General features: G+C 42.1%; 1 protein-coding gene across 4 annotated transcripts in view; it reads right to left on the bottom strand.

Annotated features, from left to right (window-relative positions):
- Positions 1-13,006, bottom strand: part of LOC124041695 (zinc finger and SCAN domain-containing protein 2-like) — a 77,972-nt gene that overhangs the window by 4,794 nt on the left and 60,172 nt on the right. Inside the window, exons 1-2 of one of the 4 annotated variants that reach the window (XM_046359588.1) lie at positions 8,568-8,766; positions 8,354-8,467 (exon numbers count right to left, since the gene is read on the bottom strand). The exons of 2 other annotated variants lie outside the window; for them this stretch is intronic. The gene's annotated coding sequence lies outside the window, so the exon portion shown is untranslated. Of the gene's footprint in view, positions 1-8,353; positions 8,468-8,567; positions 8,767-13,006 lie in introns of those variants that run through there. One more of the 4 variants, XM_046359589.1, reaches the window with a different exon arrangement.

Genomic DNA, 13,006 nt, shown 5'->3' with positions numbered 1-13,006 from the left:
GATGTAATATACATATATCAGAAATTGTGTAATAACATTATTGTTAACCTAAAATTAGAAATACAGTTTACACTGGTTTTATACCAATTTGCTGTATAAATAGCCCCTAAAATATATGTAAACAGACCAATGTCTAAATTATTGTTTTCTTGAGAAAGCTGTGAGTGCTACTTAAGCAATAAGCCCCGAGGAGGTGTGGTATTTGGCCAATATACCATGGCTAAGGGCTGTTCTTATGCACGCCGCAACCACAAAGCCCTGAGGTGCCTTATTGCTATTATAAACTGGTTACCAATGTAATTAGAACAGTGAGAACAGTAACCCATGCCAATGGTATACGGTCAGATATACCACAGCTTTCAGCCAATCAGCATTCAGGACTCAAACCACCCAGTTTATAATATCCGGTCATGAACTGATTTCAGCCAGTGTATGTATGGCTGTGGATTGATTGCATTGTTTGAATGGCATAATTTCAAATTCATTATTTTACACAATATCTTATCACAGCACTGTCAAACCATAGTCTCAGTCGGTATTCACATAATAATAAGAAATTCCCCTCGACCACGCTTACAAATTGGTGAAAACTAACATTCTTTCTTATTGACCCCCATTGTAAAGGAGGCAACTTCGTCGTAGATTTTTTTGTTACACAGAAATAACAAATCATGCCGAAAAGCTGCTTTGTTGTTCAATGTACATGTAGCCAGGTCAAAAATCCTGACCTACGGTTTGCAATGCTACATAGGGATGTAGAGCCTGTGACAAGAGCCCTATGGCTTCAAGCTAATAGGTGTGGGAAAGTGGGAAACGTGTTTAGTACAGACCATTTGTAACTCCATTCACTACATGTGACTGTATAGTCCGTTTGTTTGTTTGTGTTGTTGGTCTTGGCTAGCTTCACGTTCGGGTCGGTAGCTAGCTAGCTACTCACTCAAGTGGCTGCGAGCATCATTATCAGTCCTTTATGACTGGAACAAACTACAAATATCTCTGAAACTGGAAACACTTATCTCCCTCACTAGCTTTAAGCACCAGCTGTCAGAGCAGCTCACAGATTACTGCATCTGTACATAGCCCATCTATAATTTCGCCCAAACAACTACCTCTCCCCCTACTGTATTTATTTATTTATTTTGCTCCTTTGCACCCCATTATTTATATCTCTACTTTGCACATTCTTCCACTGCAAATCTACCATTCCAGTGTTTTACTTGCTATATTATATTTACTTCGCCACCATGGCCTTTTTTTTCTTTCCGCCTTTACCTCCCTTATCTCACCTCATTTGCTCACATTGTATAAAGACTTATTTTTCTACTGTATTATTGACTGTATGTTTGTTTTACTCCACGTGTAACTCTGTGTTGTTGTATGTGTCGAACTGCTTTGCTTTATCTTGGCCAGGTCGCAATTGTAAATGAGAACTTGTTCTCAACTTGCCTACATGGTTAAATAAAGAATGAAAAGGGGCATGAAGAAAGCCTTACAATATAACATTTTTCTAAGTAGTGAGAATGCTAGGGAGCAGACAATGTTGAAAATGATTCTTTAGGCATGTTGTACTTTTCTTAAATGTAGTTTTGTAATTGACTAAAACAAGCAGACAAGAAAATAGTGTTTGAAAAAGGTTACGTTTCTGCTGTGTGCCAATGGGGTAACATAGGTAACCACGGTTCTCCCCCCAACCCCCCCACAGGCAGGGTCTCCACATTCTGTCTAATAACACTAGGTCTATGATTGGCCAACTCCTTGACCAAAATGGCTGATCTTTAGACCATCACAAGAAGGTGCATGTCCATTCTAATATTCTCATTCCTAATTCTACGTGGTTATTAATACATAAAATGCTATAGATGCAGAATGCACAACGCACTGTGGTAAAAATGCAAAATACAAAAACACGTTCTTCAACCATTCTTAACAACTCATTGTTTATGATCAAATATGGTCATTAATATTGTAATCTCCATTCTCATCGACACAACCTAATGAAACCATTCTGAAAATGTGGTATGGTATTTATTAAAAGATAGTAGAAGGTGTATAACTTGTTTGACACACAGCTGGGGATCAAAAACGATAAACTGGTTTCATGTAAACTTCAAATAAACTTAATTTCATTATATATTTAAAGTATGGGAGACGGGGGGGATTTTAACAGGGGGCAATTGTAACACCTTGAATTTCTACAAACATATACAAGCTAGAGTGATGAAACTCACCCAGTACATGCCCATCTGGGGCCTCCCTGCTTGAAAGTTACAGCCAAATATCTCACTAGTTTTTTTTAACCACTGGCTGTTTTTTCATATACTGCCCTGAGTATTAATGTCCAATAGTTCAAACTAGCATTATTTTCATCAGCCATGCAAGCTCCATTGTGCCTTCAGAAATAATTCACACCCATTGACCTTTTCTACATTCAGCCTGAATTTCATATTGATTAAATATCATTGTTTTGCCACAGGCCTACACATAGTACTGCATAATATAAAAGTGGAATTATGTTTTGATTTTTTTTACAAATGAATTCAAACTGAAAAGCTGAAATGTCAATAAACCAATAAGCATTGTACCCCTTTATATGTAAGGTCCCTCAGTTGAGCAGGGCATTTCAAACAAAGATTCAACCACAAAGACCACAAAAGTGTTCCAATGCCTCGCAAAGAAGGGTACCTATACATAGTTGGGAAAAAAACATTTGGATTTTGGAATCACCCTTAGAGCATGGTGAAGTTATTAATTACTATTTGGATGATGTACAGTATGTATTCAAAAGATAATAGAAATTAGTGGATTCAGCTATTTCAGCCACACCCACTGCTGAAGAGCTCAGTGACTTTCAACGTGGCACCATCATAGGATGCCACCTTTCGAACAAGTCAGTTTGTCAAATTTTTGCCCTTCTAAAGCTGCACCGATCAACTGTACGTGCTGTTATTGTGAAGTGGAAACATCTAGGAGCAACAATGGCTCAGCCGCAAAGTGGTAGGCCGCACAAGCTCACAGAATGGGACCACTGAGTGCTAATGGGCGTAAAAATTGCCTGTCCTCATTTGCAACACTCACTTCCCAGTTCCAAACTGCCTCTGGAAGCAACATCAGCACAAGAACTGTTCACAGGGAGCTTCTTGAAATGGGTTTCCATGGCCGAGCAGCCGGTTACAAGCCTAAGAACACCAGGCACAATGCTAAGTGTCGGCTAGAGTGGTGTAAAGCTCTTCACCATTGGTCTCTGGAGCAGTGGAAACTTGTTCTCTGGAGTGATGAATCATGCTTCATCATCTGGCAATCCGAAGGACAACTCTGGGTTCGGCGGATGCCAGGAGACCTGCCCCAATGCATAGTGACAACTGTAAAGTTTGCTGGAGGAGGAATAATGGTCTGGGGCTATGGTTTGTGCTTGGCCCCTTAGTTCCAGTGAAGGGAAATCTTAACACTACAGCATACAATGACATTCAAGACTATTCTGTGCTTCCAACTTTGTGGCAACAGTTTGGGGAAGGCCCTTTCCTGTTTTAGCATAACAATGCCCCTGTGCACAAAGCGAGGTCCATACAGAAATGGTTTGTCAATATCGATGTGGAAGAACTTGACTGGCCTGCACAGAGCCCTGACCTCAACTCCATCAAACACATGGGATGAATTGTAACGCCGACAACGAGCCAGGCCAAATCACCCAACATCAGTGCCGACCTCAAATTCTTGTGGTTGAATGGAAGCAAGTCCATGCAGAAATGTTTAAACAGCAAGTGGAAAGCTTTCCCAGAAGAGTGGAGGCTGTTATTGCAGCAAAGGGGGGGGGGGACCAACTCCATATTGATGTTTATGATATTGGAATGAGATGTTCGACGAGCAGGTGTCCACTGTTCACATACTTTGGTCATGTAGTGTATCAAACCACCTAGTCACTAAAGATACAGGCATCCTTCCGAACTCAGTTGTTGGAGAGAAAGGAAACCGCTTAGGGATTTCACCATGAGGCCAATGGTGACTTTAAAATAGTTACAGAGTTGAATTGATGTGATAGGAGAAAACTGAGGATGGATCAACAACATTGTAGTTACTCCACAATATTAACCTAATTGACAGAGTGAAAAGAAGGAAGCATGTATAGAATAAAAATATTCAAAACATTAATCCTGTTTCCATCAAGGCACTAAATTAATACTGCAAAAAATGTGGTGAAGCACATGGGTCAGTCTGCTTTCCACCAGACACTATAAGATGAATTCACCTTTGTTACGCATGCCTCTATGAAGAGGGAACGCAACACCCTGCTACAACTTAACTCTCCGTGAAGTGAAAAAGGTATGGACTTTAGGTGCAAGAAAGAATGACAACAGGCAGAATGTGGTACCGTTTACAAGGACTTTATTCCTTTACACGGTAAAGAAAAGAAAGTCAATCTCAAAGCCCCCCCCCTCTCCTATCTTACCTGCCTACCCACTACTTTCCTAATTTAGCACCACCTGGTGCCCTAACGAAAATACAAGGGGGTGGTCCGCCCAGGTCTTACCTAGTGTGCCTAGACAGCGAATATGCTACGGGTATATGTATGCCCGCGGGCCTCTTGCCTAAGCACTCCCTAGGTGCCTTCCCCTTCCCCCCTGGGAACAAATGAAACAGAATATTAAACAATTTTCACAAACTAAGAAACAAAGGACATCAAATAAGCTCTATCTGAGCAGCAAACTCACAAAACATACAAACTCTCAGCAAAATCAACCTCTAGCAAAATCTCTTCAATGACCTCCCAGCAAATCTCTCTAGCAAAATCTCTGCAATGACCTCCCAGCAAATCTCTCTAGCAAAATCTCTGCAATGACCTCACCAGCAATGACCTCACCAGCAATGACCTCACCAGCAATGACCTCACCAGCAATGACCTCACCAGCAATGACCTCACCAGCAAAATATCTGCAATGACCTCCCAGAAAATCTCTCCCTCCTGAACAGAACACTGGCTTTTATATAGCTTCTGAAGGAATGGGTAATTGGAGACAGCTGCGTCTTGACGAGGGGGCGGGGTCAGCTCTCCAATTAGCCATGGAGTCGACCAATCAGCTGCTTGAGGGATTTCAGGAAGCCATTTCCTATAATAAACACATGCAAATACACAAACTACAACACATAAACTGGGGAACGTAACAACCTTTCAGCGGGACAATAACCTAAAACACAAGGACAAATCTACACTGGAGTTGCTAACCAAGAAGACAGTGAATGTTCCTCAGAGATCAAGTTACAGTTTTGGCTTAAACCTACGTGAAAATCTATGGCAAGACCTGAAAATGGTTGTCTAGCAATGATCAACAACCAATTTCAAGCTTGAAGAAATGTGAAAATAATAAATAGGCAAATGTTGCACAATCCAGGTGTGGAAAGCTCTTAGATACTTACCCAGAAATACTCACAGCTTTAATCACTGCCAAAAGTGCTTCGACAAAATATTGACGCAGGGGTGTGAATACTTTAAATGAGATATTTCTGTATTTCAATAAAGTATTAAAACATTTCTAAAAATATGTTTTCTCTTTGTTGTTATGGGGAATTGTGTGTATGTAGATGGATGAGGGAAAAACATTGACATGAATGACGTGGCACTTGTTGTCTCTTACTAGGCACATGAGGTTTTGTCATGACTGCTGGGTTGGGTGCAATGGTAATGCAGTGTTAACATTACCCTGAGCCAAGCAGCCGAATGAAACAAGTGATTTTAACTTTAAGATTGTATGAATTATTCATGACTTATACAAATTCAACTTTAAATAGACTTTGGGTCCTGTAGAGTGCTAAATAAGTTGTAAGCAGATATGATCTGGGCGCCATAAGACTATTATGGGCCCGGTTTCCCAAAAGCATTTTAAGGCTAAGTTCATATTTCTAACGATGAACTTAGCCTTAAGATACTTTTGGAAAACCGGGCACAGATGATGTCGAGAGAAACCGAACGGTCATGCACAAACATGGGTGTTACTGTAATTATTGTCTATCATATATAATTCAAAAACATTAATATTTTTGAAGTTAAGTGGATTCTTTAAATATTTTTTTTAGGTGTTACGTTTAGCTCCAGCTACTGTTACAATTTTTTTTATTTCACCTTTATTTAACAAGGTAGGCTAGTTGAGAACAAGTTCTCATTTGCAACTGCGACCTGGCCAAGATAAAGCATAGCAGTGTGAACAGACAACACAGAGTTACACATGGAGTAAACAATTAACAAGTCAATAACACAGTAGAAAAAAGGGGAGTCTATATATAATGTGTGCAAAAGGCATGAGGAGGTAGGCGAATAACTACAATTTTGCAGATTAACACTGGAGTGATAAGTGATCAGATGGTCATGCACAGGTAGAGATATTGGTGTGCAAAAGAGCAGAAAAGTAAATAAATAAAAACAGTGTGGGGATGAGGTAGGTGAAAATGGGTGGGCTATTTACCAATAGACTATGTACAGCTGCAGCGATCGGTTAGCTGCTCAGATAGCTGATGTTTGAAGTTGGTGAGGGAGATAAAAGTCTCCAACTTCAGCGATTTTTGCAATTCGTTCCAGTCACAGGCAGCAGAGTACTGGAACGAAAGGCGGCCAAATGAGGTGTTGGCTTTAGGGATGATCAGTGAGATACACCTGCTGGAGCGCGTGCTACGGATGGGTGTTGCCATCGTGACCAGTGAACTGAGATAAGGCGGAGCTTTACCTAGCATGGACTTGTAGATGACCTGGAGCCAGTGGGTCTGGCGACGAATATGTAGCGAGGGCCAGCCGACTAGAGCATACAGGTCGCAGTGGTGGGTGGTATAAGATGCTTTAGTGACAAAACGGATGGGACTGTGATAAACTGCATCCAGTTTGCTGAGTAGAGTGTTGGAAGCAATTTTGTAGATGACATCGCCGAAGTCGAGGATCGGTAGAATAGTCAGTTTTACTAGGGTAAGCTTGGCGGCGTGAGCGAAGGAGGCTTTGTTGCAGAATAGAAAGCCGACTCTTGATTTGATTTCCGATTGGAGATGTTTGATATGAGTCTGGAAGGAGAGTTTGCAGTCTAGCCAGACACCTAGGTACTTATAGATGTCCACATATTCAAGGTCGGAACCATCCAGGGTGGTGATGCTAGTCGGGCATGCGGGTGCAGGCAGCGATCGGTTGAAAAGCATGCATTTGGTTTTACTAGCGTTTAAGAGCAGTTGGAGGCCACGGAAGGAGTGTTGTATGGCATTGGAGCTCGTTTGGAGGTTAGATAGCACAGTGTCCAATGACGAGCCGAAAGTATATAGAATGGTGTCGTCTGCGTAGAGGTGGATCAGGGAATCGCCCGCAGCAAGAGCAACATCAATGATATATACAGAGAAAAGAGTCGGCCCGAGAATTGAACCCTGTGGCACCCCCATAGAGACTGCCAGAGGACTGGACACCATGCCCTCCGATTTGACACACTGAACTCTGTCTGCAAAGTAATTGGTGAACCAGGCAAGGCAGTCATCCGAAAAACCGAGGCTACTGAGTCTGCCGATAAGAATATGGTGATTGACAGAGTCGAAAGCCTTGGCAAGGTCGATGAAGACGGCTGCACAGTACTGTCTTTTATCGATGGCGGTTATGATATCATTTAGTACCTTGAGTGTGGCTGAGGTGCACCCGTGACCGGCTCGGAAACCAGATTGCACAGTGGAGAAGGTACGGTGGGATTCGAGTTGGTCAGTGACCTGTTTGTTGACTTGGCTTTCGAAGACCTTAGATAGGCAGGGTAGGGTGGATATAGGTCTGTAACAGTTTGGGTCCAGGGTGTCTCCCCCTTTGAAGAGGGGGATGACTGCGGCAGCTTTCCAATCATTGGGGATCTCAGATGATATGAAAGAGAGGTTGAACAGGCTGGTAATAGGGGTTGCGACAATGGCGGCGGATAGTTTCAGAAATAGAGGGTCCAGATTGTCAAGCCTCTGGCACAGGGGCAAATGTAACGTCTGGACATTTCTGATTAAAATCACTATTGTGATCCGACCATCTTACGTACAGTACAGACATATAAACGGTATGAATGATTAGGAGACCGATGTAAAGTTAATAATTAAAAAGATTACTGGCCTAGTTAAAGTGATCGCTGAGCAATAGATTAAAAGACTAAACTGTAACAATTGCCCCTAGTCTCCCCTAACTATTGCATAGTACATGCATTATAGCTGATTTACACACAGGTGGCAAAACATCTCTATTTTCATGTCATCCTACCAAAGCACCGGTTCCACTCCAAATGCCAATGCCATTTAGCAAACTCCAGGCATTTATATTTGTTGGATGACATGCAAATAGAATACACAAGCAGAAAATAACACCATACTGTACAATATGGTGATGAATCTTTGAAGTTATGGAGCTATTTTGCTTCCACTGGTCCTGAGGCCCTTGTTAAGGTGCACGGCATCATGAACTTTACCCAGTCAAGGTTGTGAGGACTCTCTGGAGGTAATAATCAAATACAATTAATAATCAAAAAACAAGCATGGAAATTGGAAGATTGCATGATCAAAAAAAATACAGTATACAGACACAAACTCACCAGACTGTTTGGACCTCAAACACAGCCAGTTATCCAGTAACTATGACAGCGTGGCAGACGTAGATAAATGCACACACCTGAGAAGGTTTGGAGCCCAAACTATTCTGCCCTTGAGTTGCGTTCCCATGCAAAACTAGACAGATAGCTAACAACTAAGTCTTCAATAAAACTCCCAAGGCGTGACTTTTCTTGAATAAATATATTGAAACGTTTATGTTGTGAAACTGCAAAATACAGAAAAGAATATACTTTAGTGTTCAATTCACACCGACATACTGTAGCTGTACATTAAACATTTGAAGTTGCATAAATACAAAGCACGCGCTAAGGTACCATGCATCTGGCATGATGCCAAACCATATAGCTAATTGTTAACCATATGGTAATTGCTCCTTTCATTACTCTAATAATGTATAACCATCTATGTAGAATATTACACTAGAAACAGTAACAAAACTACAGTATTGTATATTTTACAATTCGTTTGCATGACGCATGAGCAAAGTAATACAGCTAACGACATACACAAAAGGCATTGCAATTTGTGAGTAAAAGCAACCAACATTGATATGTAAGAAACTATCAATAACAAGATTATCATCATTAGCTAAATGCTTGAATCAAACTTACAAACAAATATTTTTCCAAGGCTGAAGCGTGACAAGAAATAACTACATTGAAAGACCTGCACCGTAGCGTTGTTTGTAGCTGCTTCTATGCGTGCAAAACAAATTCTGAACTTCCCGTTTGCGTTGTCTTTCTAAGTACCAGAAAGCGCCACTAGGGGGCAAATAACACCATTGAACACAATGAAAATCCAATTTAACCATTGTAATAAAATAATCTGTTACCTTCTAACAGGATGGCAGCACACAAACTATTTATTTATTTAACTAGGCAAGTCAGTTAAGCACAAATTCTTATTTATTATGACAGCCTAGGAACAGTGGGTTAACTGCCTTGTTCAGGGGCAGAACAGATTTTTACCTTGTCAGCTCGGGAATTCGAACTAGCAACCTTTCAGTTACTGGCCCAACGCTCTAACCACTAGGCATGCATATTGATGTTTGAGGAATAAGAAGCTATCTTGTCAAGGTGATGCTTCAGGAATTCTAGAGTTCTGAGAAACCATAGGGAGGGGAAAGGAACAGAAAGAGAGGGAAGTAGGTTTTATTCTGTAGAGAGTGTTTGAAAACAGTTGAAACTATTGGAGAAAAACTATAAAATGGCAAAATGTACAGCCCCAAGGCAACAGTAAACATGTCTTCCCCTACGAATGATGCAGGCAAGACGCAAAAATGTTTCTTCAAAATCGAGCCAGTGCCGTCTGAGATATCGCGACAACGATAGGCTGGGCAGCACCACCTATGGGATATTTTTGGTTGAGATGGAGACGTGAATCCAACATATCAATTATTAATTTGTAAACAACTTGGAATTAAAGCCAGACTAGGTCTGGCAACTATGTGTGTGTTCTCTACACTTGTTCGCTCCTCTCCTTGTAGGCGTTACAGATGCTCCCCACACTTTTGGGCTCCAGAGTGGCGCAGCAGTCTAAGGCACTGCATCTCAGTGCTAGAGGCAGCACTACAGACCCTGGTTCGATCCCAGGCTGTATCACAACCGCCCATAATCGGGAGTCCCATAGGGTGGCGCACAATTGGCACAGCGTCATCCGGGTTAAGGGAGAGTTTGGCTGGGGTAGGCCGTCATTGTAAAATAAGAATTTGTTCATAACTGACTTGCCTAATTTAATAAATAAATACAAATGTATAATTTAGTGTACCCTGTACACATAACCAATGTGGAGTTACTGGTCCCTGGCAGCGTTTGTAACTGTCGATCTGTGGTCAAGAATGACAAGTTCATCTCATCCTATGCTGCCTTTCAGTCGCGTGACTTTTGGCCCTGATAGAGAACAAATCACGCCAGAGAACACTGCTATTCCAGCTGCTCTCTCTTCATCTGACTTCGCTTTCTCTCATAATCCGAGAGCATTTGGTCGTCGCAGGGGTGGAACAGGGCTACTCTTTTCACCTCTTTCCTCTCACACTCACCTGTCCATCTCCTCATTTGAATTCCATGATGTCACTGTCACTTGTCCACTCAAGCTTAATATTTTTGTCCTCTATCGCTCCTCAAGTGCCCTTAGAGAGTTCCTCAATGAGCTTGACCCCTTGATAAGCTCATTTCTTCCTGATGACGACTCACCGCTCTCCGTACTTGGCGACTTTAACCTCCCGATGTCTGCCTTCAATTTATTTATTTCCAACTCTCTCTTTCCCCTCCTTGCCTCTTTGGACCTCACCCTTTCCCAGTCCACTCCCATGGCAGGCAATACACTTGACCTCATCTTTACTAGAGGCTGTTCGCCTACTTATCTCACTACAACCCCCTCCAGGTCTCTGATCACTACTTTTTTTCCTTTTGTGTCTCCCTCTCCTCCAACACTAGCAACTCAGCCCCTACCTAGATGGCCATGCGCTGTCGCAATCGTCGCTCGCTCTCCCACTAGTCTCCCCTATTCTACCCTATCATCTCTCCCTTTTGCTAAATCCTTCTCCCTCCTGTCTATTTGACCCTACTCTCCTCCCTTTCCGCATCATTTGACTCGCATTGTCCCCTTTCCTCCCGGCTGGCTCGGCTATTCACTCCTGCTCCGTGGCTGAGTGACTCATTGCGACCTTACAGAACAGGGCTGCAGGCAGCTGAGCGAAAATGGAGGAAAACTAAACTTCCAGAGAACCTTTCATCCTTTTACTCCATCCTCTCTATCTATGCATCCGCTTCTAAAGCTACTTTCTATCACTCTAAATGTCAAGCCTCTAACCCTAGGAAACCATTTTGAATCTTCTCCTCCCTCAATCCTCCACCCCATTCCCCTTCCCTCTCTGTGGATGACTTTGTCAACCACTTTGAAAAGAAGGTTGACGACATCCGCTCCTCATTCACTCAGCTAGTCTCACTCATTCAGAACTACCCTATGCCTTGAACTCTTTCTCCCTTCTCTCTCCAGCTGAAATACTGTGGCTAGTGAGGTCTGGCCACCCAACAACCTGCCCACTTGACCCCATACCCTTCTCCAGACCTTCTCCCATTCCTCACTTCCCTCATCATTGGTTGCGCCCACTCTGACTTCAAAATGTCCCGAGGCGCTCCGCTCATCAAGGAACTAACACTTGACTCCTGATGTCAAAAATTACAGACCGATATCCCTTCTTTGTTTTCTTTCCAAAACACTTGAGCATTCTGTCTCTGACCAACTCTCTCGCTATCTCTCTCAGGACGGTCTTCTTGACCCTAAACAGTCAGGCTTCAAGACGGGTCACTCAACCAAAACTGCTCTTCTCCACACTCCCAAAGCTGACTCTCTCACCTCCTGTATTTGGGTGTGTTGACAACCAAACACAATTCAATATCATGTTTGAAATACAATAAATAGCCTATTAACTTGTTGATAAGTTAACAAATTATATGTTGGATTCACATCTCAAACAAAAATAAAAGTTAAAGAATGGAGTTAAGCCAGTGGCTCAGATGGAACTATCCAAGCAGGTATAGTACATATCCTTTAAACAAGAATATCTCTTGTTATATGCTGCTGTGTTTTCTAACCTGATACAAACTTGTCTTTGTGGGACTTAAGACTGGGCATATAGCTAAGGTCCCTTTGGTTGCGAACGAAGCATGTGACATCCCATGGGATTACTATCTACAGAATGTCACATGTATGGAAACTTGCAGAAAGGAGCACATTATAGTGTTTGCTGTTGTGAATGCAGTTGGATGGTTGAGCCCTCGGGCTATCCATCTCATGCCATCTTAAATCTGTAAATACAACTAATTGCCTTTTATACACTATCTGCTGACTGCCACATATACAAAAAGGATGTGCTTCTCTATAAAAGCTGAGAACCGACACTGTTCATTGAGCTTTCAACTATGCATGGTTGATTCTCAATATTTTGCATATCTTATAAAAGTGGTGTTTAAAAGAATCTGCAGTGTCGCTCTTCCTATAGAATTGCTACCACAATTTGGTGACGAGGATGGGATGCTAACTCCACTTGCTGATTGCTCCTTGGGATGCTAACTCCACTTGCTGATTGCTCCTAAGGAGACCGAAGTTAACTGCACAAGGGAGCTCACACTCCGACTAACGGAGCAGGTGGGACCCTCCTCGGACCTGCCGGGAGTGTCAGTGAGTGGATACGCCATTCCTAACAGACAAAATAAATTCAGGGTGAGACTGATTTTCTTTTAAACATCATAGAAAATCATGTTCTAAGAACAGGTTGTGCACATTATGTCATTGTTGTAGCAAAGGCATCCCCAGTTAGAAACTTTGTTGTAGCAGAGTTATTTCTGAATAGGGGAAGTCCAAGAAGTAATTCTAGGGCAAACATCCTGTTGAAGCAGGGTCATCTCCAATTGTAATA

This window comes from Oncorhynchus gorbuscha, linkage group LG08, assembly GCF_021184085.1.
Source record: "Oncorhynchus gorbuscha isolate QuinsamMale2020 ecotype Even-year linkage group LG08, OgorEven_v1.0, whole genome shotgun sequence".
Classification (NCBI taxonomy): domain Eukaryota; kingdom Metazoa; phylum Chordata; class Actinopteri; order Salmoniformes; family Salmonidae; genus Oncorhynchus; species Oncorhynchus gorbuscha.
This window is presented reverse-complemented; position numbering and strand designations above follow the sequence as displayed.